This window comes from Hordeum vulgare, chromosome 3H, assembly GCF_904849725.1.
Source record: "Hordeum vulgare subsp. vulgare chromosome 3H, MorexV3_pseudomolecules_assembly, whole genome shotgun sequence".
In the NCBI taxonomy this organism is placed as follows: Eukaryota; Viridiplantae; Streptophyta; class Magnoliopsida; order Poales; family Poaceae; genus Hordeum; species Hordeum vulgare.
The window spans coordinates 360,211,460-360,236,808 of record NC_058520.1 but is presented as its reverse complement, the minus strand read 5'-3'; positions in this window follow the sequence as shown (position 1 = coordinate 360,236,808).

The window sequence follows — 25,349 nt, the reverse complement described above, 5'->3', positions numbered from 1 at the left end:
CGACTTACGAGTCGAGATCGCCGAATGAACGTGCTGAGTGATCCCAGAGATGAATGCTCACCGAACACACATATACTGAATATTAAGAGTCTTACATCCAACATACTGAAATCATACAACAAATGACCAACAAGATCAAGTTCTCATAGGTAGGGCCTATAAGGCCAAATCACACCGATACATCTACTAGCGGAAATCTTGGGGCTAAGTGGGTGCCCATGCCATCAGCCTACACCGACAAGCATTCTAACTGGGAAGCGTCTTAGTTCGCAAGTCCGTCTCCGATGACGTATTCTTCTCCAAACTCCGGTCTTTCCATGTGTGGTCAATAACATAACCAGTGGCAAGCCAGTGAGTACTTTGAATGTACTCGCAAACAGCCCATGATATGGATAATGCAGTATGTATCATAACAAGTAATATGCAGTATTGGTTGATAGCGGCTTAACTATAAATAAACATGATTATAGATGGATGTGCAACATAAACTAGATGGTATTTAGAAAAACAGGTTACAAATATCAACATATCTGCTTAGGAATGAACACTTCGGGTTCACCCTATATGCCAAGTCACCAAACTTGTCATATCCTCTTACTCAGATAACACCTACGAACACACACACACATGGTTTATGCGGAGACGACTTGACGTAGTTTAAGCAACACCACCCAACTGTCCTTGACCGTGGACACAACCATTCGAATAGTTTGACACTCTGCAGAGGTTGTACGCTGTGCCCACGAGATCCGGGAAACTTCCGTGTCATCCACGACTCGCGGTATATAACATACCCAAGGTAAGTACCTAATCAATGCCTTTCCCCTGGCGATACTAGACAAAGAGTTCCACTCGATTGGTACCCAGCCCACATGATGTACGTCTTATGAGCACCAACTCTGGACAGTATCATCCATGCGGGGACCAACGGTGTGCCCGGAACATGTAAAAATGGCATAGTCGACCTGCCTGGTACGACCCCAGCACCGAAGTGACAACATATCACTCCCGCCACTAGTAATGTGGCCTCTTTGCTAGCACCGACCAAAGTAATCAACAAAGCCCCGTCCCATAAAGGGGTAACATGGTCGCACATGTAATGTTGGGATGGTCGACACATCATAAATCTAATACAGTTTCCGAAACCACTCACACCAAAATATACTCGGTGCACCACTTCTTCACAAGTGGCCACCTAACTCATCATCACCCTCGGTCATTAGTGACACCCAACGGGGTTTTCATAAACCTTTGATATTTATCATCGTCATGCTCATGCTTCTACTAGGCTTAGATCTACTTGTCAACATGATATTAGCATGACCCTCATAGGTGGTAGGATCATGCTCAAAATGCAAGTGCTCCGGAGGAGCCATCGGTAACATCATACCGACGATTTACCGAATACTCATGATCAAATGCAACGAGAATAATTGCTCTACTTGGCATGCAAGTAATATATTGCTCAAACATGGTCAAAGGGCTGCTTGCCTTGGTCAGCTAAGTATCCGGGGTCTTCGAGTCCAAATCGTCAAACGTGGTATCTATCAGCGTAGTAAATAATAAAATAATAAGTAGCTCACTCAAAAGCAGAGCACAAACTCATTTTAAAAATGTTGCCCAATTATGATAAATCTACATTACTATTTTGAAAACATTTGTCTCTGGTTTTGGTGAAATGATTATTAAAAAAATCATTTTAACAAAAGCTAAAGTATTCAAAATAGCCTTTTTAATTAGAAAAGTTGTCTTAAAAATGTGTGCAATGGATCTATTATATTCTACTCATTTTTAGAAGAATTGTGGTGGAAAAATAATTAAATTATATTGGATAACAAATTCTACAAAAATCTTTTAAAACTGGATTAAACAGAAAAAAGAAAAAGGGCTTTAGCTTAGGCGTGGCTCGCCTGTGGCTTGGGCCGGCCCAGCTGGCCAGCCAACCAGCTAGCCTAGGCGCGCACGCTGCCAGGTTCAAACCTGACCCGCGGTCCCGTGCGGTCAGCGGTAGAGAGGAGAGAGGGGGAGAGAGAAGAGCCACCGACAGGTGGGGCACACCTGTCGGGGTCGTCTTCCACCTTTGGACAAAGGGGAGGGGAGGCACGCCGACGGCGATACCGATACCCTCGAGCCCAACTGATGGCAGAAAGTAACCAACACATCGCCGCCTACCTGCTGGTGGTCGAGGGGACGACGGGGAGGTCCTGGTTCACCGGCGACAAGGTGGTTGCGACGGAGCCGATTCAGGGATGGATGAAATGGGTGCTACGGGCAGGGATTAGCTCGGGGAAGTGGGGGGGAAGCTTCCTGAGCTCACTATGGTCACAGAGGAGGAGAAAGGAGCGTCGGAGCTAGCCTGTAGCCTGAGATCGACGAAACTCTGATGCGGCAGGGCCTCGGTCGATCTCGAGCACCGGAGCTCGCTGTGCTCGAATGGACCGGTTAGGGGTTCAATATAGGCTCTGGAGGAGTGGGATGAGGGTGCTGGAGCGAGGGGGAAGGCCTATTTATAGGCCCTCGACGATGCACCGAGCAGGAAGCTGTTGGAAATATGCCCTAGAGGCAATGATAAAATTGTTATTATTATATTTCCTCTTTCAAGATAATCGTTTATTATCCATGCTATAATTGTATTGAATGAAAACATAGATACATGTGTGGATACATAGACAAAACAATGTCCCTAGCAAGCCTCTAGTTGGCTAGCCAGTTGATCAAGGATGGTCAAGGTTTTATGACCATATGCAAGTGTTGTTGCTTGATAACTGGATCACATCGTTAGGAGAATCATGTGATGGACTAGACCCAAACTATGAACGTAGCATGTGATCGTGTCATTTTATTGCTTTTGTTTTCTACGTGTCAAGTATTTTTTCCTCTGACCATGAGATCATATAACTCACTGACAACGGAGGAATACCTTGTGTGTATCAAACGTTGCAACGTAACTGGGTTACTATAAAGGTGCTCTACAGGTATCTCCGAAGGTATCCGTTGAGTTAGCATGGATCAAGACTGGGATTTGTCACTCCGTGTGACGGAGAGGTATCTCGGGTCCGACTCGGTAATACAACATCACAAACAAGCATTGCAAGCAATGTGACTAAGTGTAAGTTGCGGGATCTTGTATTACGGAACGAGTAAAGAGACTTGCCGGTAACGAGAATGAAATAGGTATACGGATACCGACGGTCGAATCTCGGGCAAGTAACATACCAAAGGACAAAGGGAATGACATACGGGATTATATGAGTCCTTCGCACAGAGGTTCAACCGATAAGATCTTCGGAGAATATGTAGGATCCAATATGGGCATCTAGGTCCCGCTATTGGATATTGACCGAGGAGTGTCTTGGGTCATGTCTACATAGTTCTCAAACCCGCAAGGTGTGCATACTTAAGGTTCGATGATGTTTTAGTATAGTTGAGTTATGCGTGTGGTTACCGAATGTTGTTCGGAGTCCCGGGTGATTTCACGGACATCACGGGGGTTTCTGGAATGGTTCGGAAACGAAGATTGATATATAGGATGGTTTCATTTGGTCACCGGAAAGTTTCGGGCATCACCGGTAGTGTACCGGGAGTGACGAATGTGTTCTGGGTATTCACCGGGTGGGGCCCACCCACCCGGGAGTGAGCCCAGTGACCCTAGGGTGGCGCACCAGCCCTTAGTGGGCTGGTGAGGCCAGCCCAATAGGGCCATGGTGCCAAAAGTGGAAAAACACCAGAGGAAAGGAAAAAAAAGGAAAGAGGGAGGTGGGAAGGAAGGAGTGGACTCCTTCCCCCAAACTGAATTGGGGTGGGAGTCCACCTCCTCCTTCAGCCGTCGCCCTTGGGGCTTCCTTGAGCCCCAAGGCTAGCCCCTCCCCTCCTCCTATATATACTGGTGGTTTTAGGGCTTTTGAGACACAACTTTGCCACGTGCAACTCAAACCTATACCACGTAGTTCTTCCTCTAGATCGGTTTTCTGCGGAGCTCGGGCGGAGCCCTGCAGGAGTAGATCATCACCACCACCGGAGCGCCATCATGCTGTCGGAGAACTCATCTACTTCTCCTTCTCTCTTGCTGGATCAAGAAGGCCGAGATAGTCATCGAGCTGTATATGTGCTGAACGCGGAGCTGCTGTCCGTTCGACGCTAGATTAGAACGGATCGTGGGACGAATCATGGGACGACGGTGATTTGAATCACGAAGCTGTACCACTACATCAACCGCGTTTCTTAACGCTTCCCGCTTAGCAATCTAGAAGGTTATGTGGATCTAGTATCCTCTCGTAGATGGACATCACCATGATAGGTCTTCGTGTGCGTAGGATTTTTTTTGTTTCCCATGCAATGTTCCCCAACAGAAGCGTTGGTGGTTTCACCGTGGCACACAGGAGGGGCAGTGAGAGCTCGAGGTCGAAACCATGATATTGCGGACGTGGTTTAGGACCCCTGTGACTCACTAAGAGGGAGAGAGAGCGAGAAGGAGCGTGCATGTGTGGCCGCGGTCTTCTGGCTGAATCTAGCGCGCGAGGGCACCCATCGCTCTAGTCAACAGAGCAGGGAGTAGGGGCCTTGAGGCTGCCCTGATGCAGAAGGGTTACCAAGGACGCGAATGGGCAATGGGGGGAGCCTTGAACGAGTCGGGGCTGGCCACCTTAGCCTTGGGTGCACCCTGTAACGTGCCCAGAGCGCAGTTTTGGCATGCCACGGCATGCTGACGGGCTCTGGGGCGCCTTGGCCGTGTCTGGTGTGTCCTGGAGCTAGGTTGGAAGATCAATAGCAATTTGGAGCCGAGATACTCCCTGTTGGTGAAGGGAAGTGATTAAAGAGCTGATGCCAGACTTGAACCAGAAATTAGAATGGGGTTTTTGGCTCTTCTGCTTGGATTCAAGGAGGGGCCACTCACCTGCAGTTGGGGAGTGGTGCTGGCTGTTTGGTCTTTGAGTTTGGAGGTAAGTGTCTGGGTGTGGAGTGAGGTAGTAGCTGTTTTACTAATCTCGCAGAAGGTGTTCGACAGGTGTTTGGGGTAGCTACACTTCACCACTGGTGATGAAAGTTAACATGATTAAGTTTGATGCAAAAGTAGGATGCTCCACCAAATTTGAGCTTCATTGGACAAGTTTGGCAATGCAAACTTGAAATCACCCCCAAATGGGTAGATCTGTCCCTTCCAAAGAGAATGTGGGTAGATTACCCCGTGCAAATCCCATTTTTGTCATATGCTCCTTATTTGGGGTGTTGAGCACTCCTGCAAAGTTCCAAGCTATTTGGATAAACTTAACAATGTAGAGATGTTTCAACTTGATTTGTGGAGAGAGAGTGACCAAATAATCTTGGAATGAGGTGAAACTTGGTGTGGCCACCAAATATAGCTTGGGAAGGTTGCTGGAATTTTCTAGGAATTTATTGGAAATATTTGAAAAGGTCAAAAGAGACAGAGTTGGTTTTCAAGGGTTTGCTCAAATATTTTGAATATAAATAGGGGTTGAAAATCTTATGTATGAAAAATATATGTCTTGTGAGTATCTCCAATTTTTCTTAGTTTTTTCTAAGGTAGAAAAGTAATTTTTTATGTAGAAATATCAATTCTGGCCTCAGAAATGGACATGCATATAAAATAGGAAAATAATTTGTAAAATAATTATTTTATGATATTGGAGAGTTAAAATAGTTCTAAAACGAGATTACCATCTTTGGGTAAAGGCACTCCCTTGTCATGAGGGACTTGTAGTGTGCTACTGCAACAAAAGACCTTCCAATGGCGCCAGAAATAAGCGTGTTGACGGCAAACTATTCTTGTCTTGATGGCAACGGCGCCAGGAATCCTTCTGCTACGGCTACACCTTTATGGACTTCCTTGGCAAATATGCAAAGGGTTCCCCCGTGCCTTGGAGCCTTGTGTTGGTGTTCCCTCGAAGCAGAAAGGGTGATGTAGCACAGCGGCGCTAAGTATTTCCCTCAGTTTTGAGAACCAAGGTATCAATCCAGAAGGAGGATCGCGTCAAGTCACAAGTACCTGCACAAACACAAAGAGCTTGCACCCAATGCTATGAAGGGGTTGTCAATCCCTTATTGATTGTTTGCAAAGTGAGAGCTGAAAGCAAAAAGTAAACAAAACAAAGTAAAAGTGAAAGTGTAAACGATAGTTGTGAATAGACCCGGGGGCCGTAGTGTTCACTAGTGGCTACTCTCATGAAAGTAAGTAGACGGTGGGTGAACGAATTACTGTCGAGCAATTGATAGAACCGCGCAAAGTCGTGACGTTATCTATGGCAATGATTATATCTATAGGCATCACGTCCAAAACAAGTAGACCGATACTTTCTGCATCTACTACTACTACTCCACACGTCGACCGCTATCCAGCATGCATTTAGTGTATTAAGTCCAAAAGAACAGAGTAACGCCTTAAGCAAGATGACATGATGTAGATGAACAATCTCAAATTGATGATGAAATCCCATCTTGTTACCCTTGATGGCAACAACACGATGCGTGCCTTGCTGCCCCTTCTGTCACTGGGAAAGGTCACCACACGGTATGAACCCAAAAGCAAGCACTTCTCCCATCGCAAGAATCATAGATCTAGTTGGCCAAACAAAACCCAATACTCGGAGAGACTTAGAAGGACATAAAATCATGCATATAAGAAATCAGCAAAGACTCAAATATAATTCATAGATAATCCGATCACAAATCCACAATTCATCAGATCTCGACAAACACACCGCCAAAGAGGATTACATCGGATAGATCTCCATGAAGATCATGGAGAACTTTGTATTGAAGATCCAAGAGAGAGAAGAAGCCATCTAGCTACTAACTACGGACCCGTAGGTCTGAAGTGGACTACTCACGAGTCATTGGAGAGGCGATGATGTTGATGTAGAAGCCCTCCAGCTCCAAAGTCCCCTCCGGCAGGGCACCGGGAAGGGTCTCCAGATGAGATCTCGCGGAATAGGAAGCTTGCGGCGGCAGAAAAGTGTTTTCGTGGATGCCCTTATTTTCTCTGGATTTTTAGGGAATTTATAGGCCAAAGAGCTAGGGTAGGGAAGCGCGAGGGAGGCCACAAGCCTGGTTGCCGCGGGCCCCCTGGCCGCGGCAACAGGTCTTGTGGGCTCCCTGTGGGCCCCCTGCCTTGGCCCTCAAGCCTCCCGATCTTATTTCGGGGATTTTATTCCGTTTGGACTCCGTTCCAAAATTAGATCTAAAAAGATTCAAAAACACAGAAAAACAGGAACTGGCACTTGGCACTGATTTAATAAGTTAGTCCCAAAAAAGATATAAAAGGTAAACAAAACATACAAAGTTGACAAGATAACAACGTGAACCCACCAAAAATTATAGATACGTTTGAGACGTATCAAGCATCCCCAAGCTTAACTCCTGCTCGTCCTCGAGTAGGGAAGTGATAAAGAATGAATTTTTGATGCTTTCATGCTACCTAGCATAGATGTCCTTTGTAACTCCTCTTATGTGACGTGAATGTTCAGACCCTTTAGATTCAAAACAATAGTTAGCTACTGATGTGGAGACAATAATAATTCAAGCAAACTAGCAAGGTAATCATGAACTTTCAAAATAACTAGGACAAAAGAAAGTTATCCCTACAAAATCATATTGTCTGGCTATGTTCTATCATCCTTGCACAACGAATTTAAATCATGCACAACCCCAATATTGGCCAAGTAATTGTTTTCACACCTTTACTTTCTCAAACATTTTCAACTCTCACGCAATACATGAGTGTGAGCCATGGTTTTAGCACTATAAGTGGTGTGGAGTGTGGTGGAGGTTGCAAGACAAACAAGGAGAAGATGGTCATATTGACTAGGCATATCAATGACCTATGGATATGCTCATCAGTAGATATCAACGTGAATGAGTAGGGATTGCCATACAAATGATGCACTAGAGCTAAGAGTATGTGAAAGCTCTTAAAGAAAACTAGTGGGTGTGCATCCAACTTGCTTGCTCACGAAGACCTAAGGCAATTTTGAGGAAGCCTATCATTGGAATATACAAGCCAAGTTATATAATGAAAATTTCCCACTAGCTAAATGGCGGTGACAAAACGAGAGACTGTCAATCATGAAGATCATGGTGCTTAATATGCACAAGTGTGGAAAGGTGGTAGCATTGTCCCTTCTCTCTTTTTCTCTCATTTTTTGGTGGGCTCTTTGGCCTCTTTTTTTTATATAATATATTTATTTTGGTGGGCATCTTTGGCCTCTTTTATTTCCTCACATGGGACAATGCTCCATCAATGATGATCATCACACTTACAACTCAAAACTTAGAGCAATGATGACTCTATATGGAATGCCTTCGGTAGTGTACCGTGACAATGATCTAGCACGGCATAGACATCAATGGAAACATCATGCTAGCTATCTTATGATCATGAAATGGTAGTGTAGAAGTGGTGGCACGTGTCATGGTGGTAGTTGCATGGCAATATATCTCGGAATAGCTTTGAAAAAGCCATAGTAGGTAGGTATGGTGGCTGTTTTGAGGGAGGCTAATGGTGGGTTTTGTGCACCGGCGAAAGTTGCACGACACTAAAGAAGATTGTGATGGTGGAAGGTGAAAGTGCATCTAAACCATGGACTCAACATTAGTCATGAAGAACTCATATACTTGTTGCAGAAGTTTTAGTAGTAATCGAAAAAAGCATTCAACGCATACTCCTAGGGGAAGGGTTGGTAGGTATAAACCATCGCGCGATCCCGACCGCCACACAAAGGATGACAATCTATAGACTAATCATGCTCATACTTCATCACATAGCGGTTCACCATAGGTGCATGCTACGGGACTCACTAACTTTAACACAAGTATTTATAGATCCACAACACCTTACTTAGTATAACTTCAATATTACCACAACCACAACTCAAAACTAATTGAGATGAATCAAACTTCTCTAACTATTCAATGCACATGAAGATGGAAAATTTCATATCCCTTTGGATAACTATCCCTTTTGTGACTACTTTCATAGCATAGATCAACTACCAAGCCACGCGCTTCCGTGCTCTAAAAGATATAAGTGAAGCACATAGAGCAAAATCATCTAGCTCAAAAGATATAAGTGAAACACATGTGAGCGGAATTGTCTAACCAAAGCATATAAGTGAAGCTCGAAAAAATCACGGTGAGTGCATGTCTCTCTCTATAGGTGTGCACAAAGGATGATTCTGATACAATAAAAATAAAAGACTCCTATGATACAAGACGCTCCAAGCAAAACACATAACATGTGGTGAATAAAAATATAGCTCCAAGTAACGTTACCCATGGATTGGAGACGAAAGAGGGGATGCCTTCCCGGGGCATCCCCAAGCTTAGGCTTTTACGACATCCTTGAATCAACTTGGGCTGCCTTGGGCATCCCCAAGCTTGAGCTCTTGCCACTCTTTATCTCTTTGTCCATAAGAACTTCACCCAAAACTTGAAATCTTCACAACACGAAACTTAAACAGAAACTCGTGATAACATTAGTATAACAAAGCAAACCACCACTTCCTTAGGTACTGTAGCAAACTTAAATTCTACTTATGTTGATGTTGGGTTACTGTATTTTCAATCTTCCATGGCTAGTACCCCCGATACTATCCATAGTTTCATCAAAATAAGCAACCAACTCAACAAAAACAGAATCTTTTAACAGCAGACCAGTCTGTAGCAATCTCTATACTTCGTATACTTCTGGTACTTCAAAAATTCTGAAAACGTACGACAGTCTGAAGAATTTGCGTAGCAATCAGCAGCAAAAAGAATCAACTCAAAATCTCTTACAGAAGAGAAAATGAAAATTCTTTTCGTGAGCAGAAAGTTTCTGTCTTTTCCAGCATGACCAAACGATTGTCCCCGAGACTAATCATAACGGTTTTACTTGGCACAAACGCAAAAGAAACACAAAAAACACAATCATAACAGAATTATGAAAGTGTGGAAAACACAAAACAGAAAGAAAAAGGATAGATTCGTTGGGTTGCCTCCCAACAAGCGCTATTGTTTAACGCCCTTAGCTAGGCATTGATAATTCAATGATGCTCACACAAAATACAAGAATTGAAGCACAACGAGAGCATCATAAGGCATGTGAAAATCACATATAAGTCTAACATACTTCCTATGCATAGGCATTTTATAGGAAAACAGATTGTCAAGACAACCAATAGTTACCAAATGCAAGGAAGAAGAAAGAGACAATAGCAATCTCAACATAACGAGAGGTGATTTAGTGATATGAAAGTTTCTACCACGATATTTTACTCTCTCATACACATTGGATATTCTTTTCATGATCCACATGCAAGCAAAGTTGACACTCTTCAAAAATAGTGGGATTATCATCACCTAAAGTCATGACTTCTCCAAACCCATTTTCAATCTTATTGCAAACATCATATTCATCATGAGGCTTAAACAAATTTTCAAGATCATAAGAAAAATCATCGCCCCACTCATGATCATTGCAACAAGTAGTGGACATAGCAAAACTAGCATCGCCAAGCTTAGGGTTTTGCACATTATTAGCATGATTGTCACTAATAGAATTTATAGTGAAACCATTGCAATCATGCTTTTCATCCAAGGAGCCCTCGTGAATCACTTCATAAATTTCTTCCTCACAATTTTTAGATTCACGCATCTTAAGAAAAACTCCATAAAGATAGTCAAGTGCACTCAACTCACTAGCAATTGGATCAACATAATTGGATCTCTTAAAGAGATTAGCAAGTGGATGAGGATCCATATCACTAGATTTTCAGCAAGCGAAGATGCAAGCATATTGAAGGCACGTGTCACACAAGCGAACAGAAAGCAAGCGAGAGAAAAGGGCGAACGAAAAAGGCAAATGAAAACGGCAAATGTGAAGTGGGGGAAAGGAAAACGAGAGGCAACTGGCAAAAAAGGTAAATGCAAGAGATGAGTTTGTGACACCTACTTGGATAGATCATGACTTGATCTCTCCTCCCCGGCAACGGCGCCAGAAATACTTCTCCTACTACAACAAAAGACCTTCCAATGGCGCCAGAAATAAGCATGTTGACGGGAGACTATTCTTGTCTTGATGGCAACGGCGCCAGGAATCCTTCTGCTACGGCTACGCCTTTAGGGACTTCCTTGGCAAATATGCAAAGGATTCCTCCGTGGCCTTGGAGCCTTGCGTTGGTGTTCCCTCGAAGAGGAAAGGGTGATGTAGGACAGCGGTGGTAAGTATTTCCCTCAGTTTTGAGAACCAAGGTATCAATCCAGAAGGAGGATCGCGTCAAGTCACAAGTACCTGCACAAACACAAAGAGCTTGAACCCAACGCTATGAAGGGGTTGTCAATCCCTTAAAGAATGTTTGCAAAGTGAGAGCTGAAAGCAAAAAGTAAACAAAGCAAAGTAAAAGTGAAAGTGGAAACGATAGTTGTGAATAGACCCGGGGGCCGTAGTGTTCACTAGTGGCTTCTCTCATGAAAGCAAGTAGACGGTGGGTGAACGAATTACTGTCGAGCAATTGATAGAACCGCGCAAAGTCGTGACGTTATCTATGGCAATGATTATATCTATAGGCATCACGTCCAAAACAAGTAGACCGATACTTTCTGCATCTACTACTACTACTCCACACGTCGACCGCTATCCAGCATGCATTTAGTGTATTAAGTTCAAAAGAACAGAGTAATGCCTTAAGCAAGATGACATGATGTAGATGAACAATTTCACATTTATGATGAAATCCCATCTTGTTACCCTTGATGGCAACAACACGATGCGTGCCTTGCTGCCCCTTCTGTCACTGGGAAAGGTCACCGCACGGTATGAACCCAAAACCAAGCACTTATCCCATTGCAAGAATCACAGATCTAGTTGGCCAAACAAAACCCAAGACTCGGAGAGACTTACAAGGATATCAAATCATGCATATAAGAAATCAACAAAGACTCAAATACAATTCATAGATAATCTGATCACAAATCCACAATTCATCGGATGTCGACAAACACACCGCCAAAGAGGATTACATCGGATAGATCTCCATGAAGATCATGGAGAACTTTGTATTGAAGATCCAAGAGAGAGAAGAAGCCATCTAGCTACTAACTACGGACCCGTAGGTCTGAAGTGGACTACTCACGAGTCATTGGAGAGGCGATGATGTTGATGTAGAAGCCCTCCAACTCCAAAGTCCCCTCCGGCAGGGCACCGGGAAGGGTCTCCAGATGAGATCTCGCGGAAACGGAAGCTTGCGGCGGCGGAAAAGTGTTTTCGTGGATGCCCTTATTTTTTCTGGATTTTTAGGGAATTTATAGGTCAAAGAGCTAGGGCAGGGGAGCGTCAGGGAGGCCACAAGCCTGGTTGCCGCAGGCCCCCTGGCCGCGGCAACAGGGCTTGTGGGCTCTCTGTGGGCCCCCTGCCTTGGCCCTCAAGCCTCCCGATCTTCTTCTGTTCTGGAAAAATTTATTTCGGGGATTTTATTCCGTTTGGACTCCGGTCCAAAATCAGATATGAAAAGAGTCAAAAACACAGAAAAAACAGGAACTCGCATTGGCACTGAATTAATAAGTTAGTCCCAAAAAATATATAAAAGGTAAACAAAACATCCAAAGTTGACAAGATAACAACGTGTAACCATCAAAAATTATAGATACATTTGAGACGTATCATAGTGCAACCCAAAGCAATGTATTAAAATAGTCAAAATAAGAAAAGAGTCTTTGGGAATAATCATGTTATAAAAATATGGTTTTTGAATCCACTCATTCATGCATACAACCACACAATGACAATCATGGCACTCACAACATTGGTTTTTGATTTATTTTTTAATAAACTCAGTTTTTGAAACTACAGTTGAAGTGAGGTGAATACGGGGTGTGACAGACCTATCCCCCTTACAAGAATTTCATCCTCGAGATTCCTAATCTAGGTGCTAAAAAGGTGTGGAAATTCGGATCGGAGATAGTCTTCACGCTCCCATGTTGCTTCTGCTTCGGTGTGGTTGCTCCACTGAACCTTGAAATACTTGATGGTTTGGCTTCTAGTGCAACGCTCTGCTTCATCCAGGATGCAGATTGGGCTCTCACGATTAGTGAGATCTAGTTGGAGGTCGATGGCTTGATGGTAAATGTCCTTATAAAGATCTGGATGGTTCGGCGCTTGCAGACACTTCCGGAGTTGTGAAAAGTGGAAGACGTTGTGCACACCCGGAAGTTCCGGAGCTACCTCCAACTGGTAAGCAACTTCTCCACGCCTTGCAGTGATCTTAAAAGGTCCAATGAACCTTGGAAAAAGTTTCCCCTTGACGTGGAAACGCTTGGTTACCTTGAGAGGAGTGACGCAGAGGTACACCTGGTCTCCGGGAATGAACTCCACTTCTCTGTGCTGAGAATCCGCATAGCTCTTCTGTCGCGACTTGGCTGCTTTCAAGGTCTCCCGGACACGTTGCACCTTGTCTTTTGCCTCACAAAGAACTTCCGGTCCAAAAATCAATCCTTCGCCAGTCTCGGACCAGTTGAGAGGGGTGCGACACTTTCGTCCGTATAGTACTTCAAATGGGGCCATCTGGAGACTGGACTGGTAGCCTTTGTTGTAGGAGAACTCAGCGAACGGAAGACAGTCTTCCCATTTGGTCTCGTATGCCAAGACACAAGCGCGGAGCATATCTTCGAGTATCTGATTCACTCTCTCCGTCTGTCCGCCCGTCTGTGGGTGGAAGGCAGTGCTAGAAGAGAGCTTGGTTCTGAGAGCTTCTTGGAACTTCTTCCAGAATCTTGAGGTGAACTACGTACCTCGGTCAGATATTATTTCTTTGGGGATTCCATGGAGGCTCACAATACGATGGATATACAGGCTAGCCAGTTGGCTACCATCATAAGTGGTGTTGACTGGAATGAAATGGGCCACCTTGGTTATGTGGTCGGCAATGACCCATGTGGAATTGTGCCCTTTGCTTTACCTGGGCAGACTGGTGTTGAAGTCCATGCCGACCTTGTCCCACTTCCATTCGGGTACTTGGAGAGGTTGTAGCAATCCAGCAGGTCGTTGGTTCTCAGCCTTGACTCGCTGGCACACGTCGCACTTGGCAATATAGGACACTATTTCCCTCTTCATGCCATGCCACTAGAATCTTTCCCGTAGGTCCTGATACACCTTGGTGCCACCGGGGTGAATATAGTAGGGTGTGTCATGGGCTTCCTGCAGGATAAAGTCCTTGATTTCTGCCTTGTTGGGTACGGATAAACGTTTCCCAAACCACACCACTCATTGTTCATCCACCCAGAATTCTGGGGCCTTGCCTTCCTAGATCTTCTTCTTGATGCCTTCAATGCTCTTGTTCCCCTTCTGGGCTTCTTTGACGTCATCTGCTAGCGTGGGTTTGACTTCGAGGTTAGCTAGGAATCGTGGTTCAACTAGCTCCAACCCGAAGCTTTCTATCTCTTCATATAAGGCGGCTAGCCTTTCCTTGAGCATAACATTCAAGGTGCTCTAGTGCTGGCCTTCCGGCTTAAGGTATCAGCCACCACATTGGCCTTATCGGGGTGGTATTGAATGCTGAGGTCGTAGTCTTTGATTAGCTCCAACCATCTTCGCTGCCTCATATTAATTCCCTTTGAGTAAAGATATACTTTAGACTCTTGTGGTTGGTGTATATTTCATATCGCTTCCCCAGAAGGTAATGTTGCCATGGTTTCAGGGCATGCACTACGGCTACCAACTCAAGATCATGTGTGGTGTAGTTTTCCTCATGCGGTTGCAGTTGCCGTGACAGGTAAGCCACGACCCTGCCGTCTTGCATTAGGACTCCACCGAGCCCAGTTCTGGAGGCATCACAATATATCACAAACTCCTTGCTGATATTTGGAGTAGCCAATACCGGGCCAGTAGTCAATCTCTTCTTCAACTCCTGGAAGCTTTCTTCGCACTCTGGCGTCCACTCGAACTTCTTGCCTTTCTTCAAGAGTTGAGTCATTGGTCGAGCGATGCGGGAGAATCCCTCCACGAACTCGTGGTAGTATCCCGCGAGTCCGAGGAAGCTTCTGACTTCCTTCACATCGATTGGCCATTCTGAGTTGTTTACTATGGTAATCTTGGAGGGATCGACCACCAATCCATTTGTTGTCATGGTATGACCCAAGAATCCAATCTCGTACAACCAGAATTTGCATTTGCTAAATTTGGCATAAAGCTGGTGCTCTCGAAGCTTTTCCAACACTAACCTCAAGTGTTGCTCATGCTCTTCTTTGGACTTGGATAATATTAATATGTAATCGATGAAGACGACGACAAACTTATCCAGGTATTCCATGAAGACTTTGTTCATGAGGTACATGAAGTAGGCTGGGGCATTGGTCAACCCAAATGACATGACAGTGCACTCGTATAGACCGTATCGGGTCACGAATGTAGTCTTACATATCTCTTCGGGTCGAATCTTCAATTGGTAATATCAAGATCGGAGATTGATCCAGGAAAATACCTTGGCTCCATTTAACTGGTCAAATAGGTCTTCAATCTTGGGGAGTGGGTACTTGTTCTTGATTGTGACCTCATTGAGGGAACGGTAATCGACGCAGAGTCTGATGGTCCTGTCCTTTTTGGATACGAACAGAACAGGTGATCCCCGAGGCGATGCACTCGTACGGATGAATCCCTTCCTGAGTTGCTCATCCAACTTCTTCTTCAACTCTGCTAGTTCTTCGGATCCCATCCTATAAGGCTTCTTATAGATAGGCCTGATGTTTGCTGTGTATCCCTTGCAACGGCGCCAGAAATAGTTGTGTCGACTGCACAAGGAATCCTTCAGCTACGGCTACGCCTTAAGGCACTTCTTAGGCAAGTATGCAAAGGATTTCCCCTGTGGCCTTGGAGCCTTGCATTGGTGTTCCCTCGAAGCGGAAAGGGTGATGTAGCACAGCGACGGTAAGTACTTCCGTCAGTTTGAGAACCAAGGTATCAATCTGGCGGAAGAGTATCTCAAGATCCTGCACAAACACAAAAGCTTGCACCCAACGCTATGAAGGGGTTGTCAATCCCTTATAGATTGTTTGCCAAGTGAGAACTGAAAGCAACAAAGTAACAAAGCAAAGTAAAAGCGGAGTTGTAAACGATGGATGTGAATAGACCCCGGGGCCGTAGTGTTTACTAGTGGCTTCTCTCATGAAAGCAAGTAGACGGTGGGTGAACAAATTACTGTCGAGCAATTGATAGAACTGTGCAGAGTCATGACAATATCTATGCAATGATTATTTCTATAGGCATCACGTCCGAAACAAGTAGACCGATACTTTCGGCATCTACTACTATTACTCCACACGTCGACCACTATCCAGCATGCATCTAGTGTATTAAGTCCATAAGAACAGAGTAACGCCTTAAGCAAGATGACATGATGTAGAGGGATAATCTCAAACCAATGATAAACCCCCCATCTTTTTACCCTGGATGGCAACTGCTTGATGTGTGCCTTGCTGCCCCTACTGTCACTGGGAAAGTTCAGCACATGGCAGAACCCAAAACCAAGCACTTCTCCCATTGCAAGAATCATAGATCTAGTTGGCCAAACAAAACCCAAGACTCGGAGAGACTTACAAGGATATCAAATCATGCATATAAGAAATCAGCAAAGACTCAAATATATATCAGAGATAATCTGATCACAAGTCCACAATTCATCGAATCTCGACAAACACACCGCCAAAGAAGATTAAATCGGATAGATCTCCATGAAGATCATGGAGAACTTTGTATTGAAGATCCAAGAGAGAGAAGAAGCATTCTGGCTACTAACTACGGACCCGTAGGTCTGAAGTGAACTACTCATGAGTCATTGGAGGGGCGATGATGGTGATGAAGAAGCCCTCCATCTCCAAAGTCCCCTCCGGCAGGGTGCCGGGAAGGGTCTCCAGATGAGATCTCGCGGAAACGGAAGCTTGCGGCGGCGGAAAAGTAATTTCGAGGCTCCCCTGATTTTTTGTGGAATATTTGGGAATTTATAGGCCAAAGACCTAGGTGAGGGGGCGGCCAGGGAGGCCACAAGCCTGCCCAACGCCGCCTCCCCCTGGTGGCGGAGTGGGGGCTTCTGGGATCCCTGGAGCCCACCTGGCTTGGCCCAAAACCCCCTGGACTTCTTCCGTTCGGGAAAAAATCAGTTCGGAGTTTTTCTTCCGTTTGGACTCCGTTCCAAAATCAGATCTGAAAAGAGTCAACAACACGGAAAAAACAGGAACTGGCACTGAATTAATAATTTAGTACCAAAAAGATATAAAAAGGTACATAAAACATACAAAGAAGGCAAGACAACAGCGTGAAACCATCAAAAATTATAGATACGTTTGAGACGTATCAAGCATCTCCAAGCTTAACTCCTGCTCATCCTCGAGTAGGGAAGTGATAAGAATGAATTTTTGATGCTTTCATGCTACCTAGCATAGGTTTCCTTTGTAATTCCTCTTATGTGACGTGAATGTTTAGATTGGTTAGATTCAAAACAGTAGTTTGCTATTGACGTGGAAACAATAATAATTCAAGCAAACTAGCAAAGTAATCATGAACTTTCAAAATAACAAGCCAAAAGAGAGTTATCCCTACAAAAGCATATAGTCTGGCTATGCTCTATCATCATTGCACAACGAATTTAAATCATGCACAACCCCGGTATTGGCCAAGTAATTGTTTCACACCTTTACTTTCTCAAACATTTTCAACTCTCACGCAATACATGAGCGTGAGCCATGGTTATAGCACTATAGATGGTGTGGAATGTGGTGGGGGTTGCAAGACAAAAACGAGAAGATAGTCACATTAACTAGGCATATCAATGAGCTGTGGAGATTCTCATCAATAGATATCAATGTGAATGACTAGGGATTGCCATACAAATGATGCACTAGAGCTACAAATATGTGAAAGCTCTTAAAGAAAACTAGTGGGTGTGCATCCAACTTGCTTGCTCACGAAGACCTAAGGCAATTTTGAGGAAGCCTATCATTGGAATATACAAGCCAAGTTATATAATGAGAATTTCCCACTAGCTATATGGTGGTGACAAAACGAGGGACTCTCAATCATGAAGATCCTGGTCCTCAATATGCACAAGTGTGGAAAAAGTGGTAGCATTGTCCCTTCTCTCTTTTTCTCTCATTTTTTTATTTTGGTGGGCTCTTTGGCCTCTTTTTTTATGGGATTCTTTGGCCTCTTTTATTTCCTCACATGAGACAATGCTCCAATAATAATGATCATCACACTTTCAACTCAAAACTCAGAGCAATTATGACTCTATATGGATTGCCTTTGGTAGTGTACCGTGGCAATGATCTAGCATGGCATAGACATCAATGGAAACATCAGGCTAGCTATCTTACGATCATGCAAAGGCAATGTAGACGTGGTGGCACATGTCATGGTGGTAGTTGCATGGCAATATATTTTGGAATGACTTTGCAAAAGCCATAGTAGGTAGGTATGGTGGCTGTTTTGAGGGAGGCTAATGGTGGGTTTTGTGCACCGGCGAAAGTTGCGCGGCACTAAGAAGATAGTGATGGTGGAAGGTGAAAGTGCATCTAAATCATGGACTCAACAATAGTCATGAAGAACTCATATACTTGTTGCAAAAGTTTTATTAGTAATCGAAACAAAGCATTCAACGCATACTCCTAGGGGAAGGGTTGGTAGGTATAAACCATCGCGCGACCCCGACCGCCACGCAAAGGATGACAATCAATATACTAATCATGCTCAGATTTCATCACATAGAGGTTCACCATATGTGCATGCTACGGGAATCACTAACTTCAACACAAGTATTTCTAGATCCACAACACCTTACTAGCATGACTTCAATATTACCATAACCACAACTCAAAACTAATTGAGATGAATCAAACTTCTCTAACTATTCAATGCACATGAAGGTGGAAGTTTTCGTATCCCTTTGGATAACTACCCCTTTTGAGACTACTTTCAAAGCATAGATCAACTACCAAGCCACGCACAGCTGCGCTCTAAAAGATATAAGTGAAGCACATAGAGAAAAAGTATCTGGCTCAAAAGATATAAGTGAAGCACATGTGAGCTGAATTGTCTACCAAAAGATATAAGTGAAGCTCGACAAAATCACGGTGAGTGCATGTCTCTCTCTCTAGGTGTGCAGCAAGGATGATTGTGACACAACAAAATAAAATACTCCTACGATACAAGACGCTCCAAGCAAAAACACATAACATGTGGTGAATAAAAATATAGCCCCAAGTAACGTTACCGATGGATTGAAGACGAGAGAGGGGATGCCTTCCCGGGGCATCCCCAAGATTAGGCTTTTACGGCATCCTTGAATCTCTTGGGGTGCCTTGGGCATCCCCAAGCTTGAGCTATTGCCACTCTTTATCTCTTTGTCCATAAGAACTTCACCCAAAACTTGAAAACTTCACAACACGAAACTTAAACAGAAACTCGTGATAACATTAGTACAAGAAAGGAAAGCACCACTTCCTTAGGTACTGTAGCAAACTTAAATTCTACTTGTTCTGATGTTGTGTTACTGTACTTTCAATCTTCCATGGCTAAGACCCCCCGATACTATCCATAGTTTCATCAAAATAAGCAACCAACACAACAAAAACAGAATCTGTTAACAGAAGACCAGTCTGTAGAAATCCGTATGTTTCGTATACCTAGGGTACTTCAAAAATTCTGAAAAAATACGAAAGTCTGAAGAATTGTCTTAAAAATCAGAAGCAAAAAGAATCAACTCAAAAGCTCTTACAGAAACAAAATGAAAATTCTTTTCGTGAGCAGAAAGTTTCTGTCTTTTCCAGCATGACCAAACGATCATCCCCAAGACTAATCATAACGGTTTTGCTTGGCACAAACACAAAAAGGAACACAAGAAACACAATCATAACATAATTATGAAAGTGTGGAAAACACAAAACAGAAAGAAAGGATAGATTCGTTGGGTTGCCTCCCAACAAGCGCTTTTGTTTAACGCCCTTAGCTAGGCGAAAGTGATGGAATCACGTATAGTCATCTTTGGTGCTCAACCATAAGTAGCATGATCATTTATCATCTTAAGATTTTCATATTTATTAGATGACTCACCACTAGCTTTAGGAACAAAAAAAGGCTTGACAGTCTTTTTGAGAGTAAGATTTGGAGTATTTTGCACAGCGGCAAAAGCGGAACCCAAGTTGGTTATGACATCTTCTAATTTGCCAATTCTAGAAGAATCATTAACTATAAGTTCCTTCTCCTTTAAAATTTTCAAAAAGTTTCCCACTTTGGATCTGTACTGAGTAATTTGATTGTGGATCTTGCTATCCAAACCCTCAATAAGTTCAACTGTGGCAATTTTGTTTTCAATAGCGTCAAGCCTTTGCATCACGTGTTCCAAGGTCAAGATAGTCCCATTAACCATGAGCGGGAGTGAGCCTACCAAATTAATGATAGATCTATAGGAGTCAACAGTATGGCTCCCCAAAAAGTTCCCGCCTACAATGGTATCAAGGATATACCTATTCCAAGGAGAAATTGCAACATAGAAACTGCGAAGGAGGACGGTAGTGGATTGCTTACGAGAAGATCTACTTTGAGCATTGCAAATCCTGTACCAAGCGTCCTTCAAATTTTCTTCCTCATTGTGCCTGAAATTGAGAACTTCATTTTCCGGGGTGTCGTTTGGAGTGATGGGTCTAGCCATTGATGGACTATCTCACACACAAACGAGCAGGAAGAGAGAGTGAAACGGGCAAAAAAACAACAAAAAGAAAAAGAAAACGGTGAAGGAGAAAGGCAAATGAAAACGACAAAAGGCAAAAGAAAACGGTAAATGTGAAGTGGGGGAGAGGAAAACGAGAGGCAACTGGCAACAAAAGTAAATGCAAGAGAAGAGTTTGTGAGACCTACTTGGATAGATCTTGATTTCTCCTCCCCGGCAACGGTGCCAGAAATACTTCTGATGTTTGCTGTGTATCCCTTGCAACGACGCCAGAAATTGTTGTGTCGACGGCACCAGGAATCCTTCAGCTACGGCTACGACTTAAGGGACTTCCTAGGCAAGTATGCAAAGGATTTCCTCCGTGGCCTTGGAGCCTTGCGTTGGTGTTCCCTCGAAGCGGAAAGGGTGATGTAGCACAGGGACGGTAAGTATTTCCCTCAGTTTGAGAACCAAGGTATCAATCCGGCGGAAGAATATCTCAAGATCCTGAACAAACACAAAAGCTTGCACCCAACTCTATGAAGGGGTTTTCAATCCCTTATAGATTGTTTGCCAAGTGAGAACTGAAAGCAACAAAGTAACAAAGCAAAGTAAAAGCGGAGTTGTAAACGATGGATGTGAATAGACCCGGGGGCCGTAGTGTTTACTAGTGGCTTCTCTCATGAAAGCAAGTAGACGGTGGGTGAACAAATTACTGTCGAGTAATTGATAGAACTATGCAGAGTCGTGACGATATCTATGCAATGATTATTTCTATAGGCATCATGTCCGAAACAAGTAGACCGATACTTTCTGCATCTACTACTATTACTCCAGATGTCGACCGCTATCCAGCATGCATCTAGTGTATTAAGTCCATAAGAACAGAGTAACGCCTTAAGCAAGATGACATGATGTAGAGGGATAATCTCAAACTAATGATAAAAACCCCATCTTTTTTACCCTTGATGGCAACTGCTTGATGTGTGCCTTGCTGCCCCTACTATCACTGGGAAAGGTCACCACATGGCAGAACCCAAAACCAAGCACTTCTCCCATTGCAAGAATCGTAGATCTAGTTGGCCAAACAAAACCCAAGACTCAGAGAGACTTACAAGGATATCAAATCATGCATATAAGAAATCAGCAAAGACTCAAATATATATCATAGATAATCTGATCACAAGTCCACAATTCATCGGATCTCAACAAACACACCGCCAAAGAAGATTACATCGGATAGATCTCCATGAAGATCATGGAGGACTTTGTATTGAAGATCCAAGAGAGAGAAGAAGCCTTCTAGCTACTAACTACGGACCCGTAGGTCTGAAGTGAACTACTCACGAGTCATTGGAGGGGCGATGATTATGATGAAGAAGCCCTCCAGCTCCAAAGTCCCCTCCGACAGGGTGCCGGGAAGGGTCTCCAGATGAGATCTCGCGGAAACGGAAGCTTGCGGCGGCGGAAAAGTATTTTCGAGGGTCCCCTGATTTTTTGCGGAATATTTGGGAATTTATAGGCCAAAGACCTAGGTCAGGGGGCGGCCAGGGGGGCCACAAGCCTGCCCACCGCCACCTCCCCCTGGTGGCGGAGTGGGGGCTTGTGGGCTTCCTGGAGCCCACCTGGCTTGGCCCAAAAGCCCCTGGACTTCTTCCGTTCGGGAAAAAATCATTTCGGGGTTTTTCTTCCGTTTGGACTCCGTTCCAAAATCAGATCTGAAAAGAGTCAAAAACACTGAAAAAACAGGTACTGGCACTTGGCACTGAATTAATAAGTTAGTCCCAAAAAGATATAAAAAGGTACATAAAACATACAAAGAAGGCAAGATAACAACGTGAAACCATCAAAAATTATAGATACGTTTGACACGTATCAAGGCCTTGATCCGGGCGTTAGCTCAATGATGAACGTGATGTCTCGGTCAGGAGGCATCCCTGGCAGCTCATCAGGAAAGACGTTCGGGTACTCACAGACTACTGGCACTTGGTCCAACTCTTCTCCCGATAGGAAATTTACCTGAGGGACTTGAGTGGATGTAGGCTCAGGGACATACTTGACTTTGACCCCTTGGTCGCTTGTCATGGTAATAGTCCTTTTGGCACAGTCCATGATGCTCTGGTGCTTGGCCAACCAATCCATTCCAAGGATCACTTCCAATCCTTGCGACTTAATGATGATGAGATGTGTTGTGAAGCTTATCCCATTAATATTGATCCAGAGTCCTCTACATCCTAGGTTGGTCCTTAGTACTGCTCCCGGGGTATGTATTGCCATTTCCCCATTAAGTAGGGTAGGCTTCAAACCACATTTTCCCGCAAACTTCTGAGTAACAAAAGAATGTGAAGCACCACAATCAAACAATACTATTGCTGGGGTGGAGTTGACGAGGAACGTACCCAGAATGCAGTCTGGGTCTTCGTGTGCTTCTTCTGCAGAGATGTGATTAATACGTCCCCTGCTGTGGTACTACTGATTGTGGGGAGCTTGGTTCCTGCCTGGAGCTCCTTGACCTTGTCCTTGATTAGGCGCATTGGGGCACGGTGCATTGGGCTTCTTGTTGGGGCACTGCCTTGAGTAGTGCACAGTTTGACCACATCCAAAGCAGGTAACCTGCCGTGGGATGTTGGGCTTGACTCCACTGTTATTGGGCGGGTTGATTGCTGGCTTGGTGTTGACTTGCTGCTCGGGCTGGTAGTTTTGGCAAAACGTTGATACATTGTACTTCTGTTCTTGATAGTTGGGTCTTGCTGGGGCTGACTACCATGGGCGTGGCTTCGGGTTACTGGGTCCTCCACTACTCATCAGCTTGCGCTTACGGATATCATCCATTGCACGACGCTTATCCTCCAGCATGAGGGCCTTGTTCACCAGATCGCAGAAGGTCCGGCATTCAGAGACAACCAGCTGATACTGGAGCGACTGCTGCAGTCCTTCCGTAAAGCGTTCCACCTTTGCGGCTTCAGTGTTGACATCTTCAGGTGCATATCTTGACACGAGGTTAAACTTATGCAGATACTCCATGACAGTTCCACTGCCTTGCCTCAAGGCTGGGAATTCCCGCTTCTTATTGGTCGTCATTCCAGGGGGAATGTGAGCAGCGCGAAATCCTTCCTTGAATACTGCCCAAGTGATAACTTGCCCTTCTCGCATGATCTGGAACCCGTCCCACCAAGCTCTGGTCGTGCCTCCGAGACAGTGAGAAGCATAAAGGACTTTCTCGCGATCATCGGTGCACTTGACCAGCGCGAGGAAGTCTTCGATGGTGCGGATCCAGTCATCGGCATCCAATGGTTTAGTTTTCTCAGTGAATATAGGAGGCGTAGTCTGCTTAAACTCAGACAAAGTAGACGACTGTTGCCATTTCTGTTTTGCGGCGGATTGTTCACCAAGACTTGAGCCAGCTGTTGGATGGTGGCATTGTTGGCTTGACGTTCCTCTCGGAGAGCTTGGAGGAACTGAGCCACAGTCAGGCTCTCCGGAGGAGGCGGTGGCGGAGGAATATCGCCTTGCTGCTGCTGGAGGTGATCTCCAACTTGAGTGTTCCTACTGGTTCCCTGCTGCTGGCTAGAGGTGGCAGAGCTGGAGTTGCCGAAGGTGCTGGTGCGTATTGAAATCACCATCCTGTCAGGGGAGCAGACATGTCAATATGCCAAATTGGTCGGGGAATCAAGGTATGGAGTTCCTAAATAAGGGGGTTTTGGTACTATGCTAGTGTGCGAGTTAAACAAAGGTTTTTGGAAAATTTAATGCATTGAATTAAAACAAGTGATGTCTCTTACAAGCTGCCTAAGGCAGAAATGCGGCTTGCATCATACATGATCACACAACACTCATGGTTCTCATGAACCGATACACGGACTCAACTATGCATGGGGGAGACTCCTAATTGCCTAAAACATTCCTCTAAGCGGCGGACTGCTCGGTCTCGTATGTAGGCTCAGCAGGATCTTCGTCTTCATCCTCATCGGTACCTTCCTCCTTCAGAGGTGTGGGAGAGGGGAGTAGTCCATCACAACATTTGTTTGTTAGCGAAGCGGTGAGGAGCTCAGTGTATTCTTCTGCGGTCAGACGACAGCTCTGTTTAGGAGTGGCCTCGAGCGGTGGTATCCCTCCTCGGAAGGCAATGGCTGACTGCCCTCCGTGTGCTCCTTCCTTCTTGACCTTGCAGGTCTTCATCTTTTCTAGGCAACGTAGGTCCTTGACTTGGTGTAGTTCTTGGCGAAGCGTCACATACTCCTTGATCAGAAATTGAGTCAAGGTGTCGGCAGAGAGGCTGAAGTAGGTCTGAGACCTGAGTGGCGTTCCGTCCTCCGAGGATTGCTTAAGCATCCAGCTCCCGTCAATCCCGTCCTTAATGAAAGGCAGGTGACGAGTAGCTGGCTCGTTGGCCATCTCGAGAAGGAGGTCGCGTAGACGCACGAGCGCCTCTCGTGCGGTTTTCTCCACTGCCAACATCAGATTCTCCATCTGTGATCCTTCAAAGAACCAACTAGTTGGGGAGTCATTAGCCTTCACTATCACGTCCACGTGATATTCTTTTGTGTCGGCATTGACCCAGTGCTCGTGGTAGAGAAAAATGGGCGTGCGACGTACTTGACACTTCTCAAGGCTATCTCCTAAGAGTAGGGGAAAGCCCGTCTCCAGAAGCATCTCAGGTACGACGGC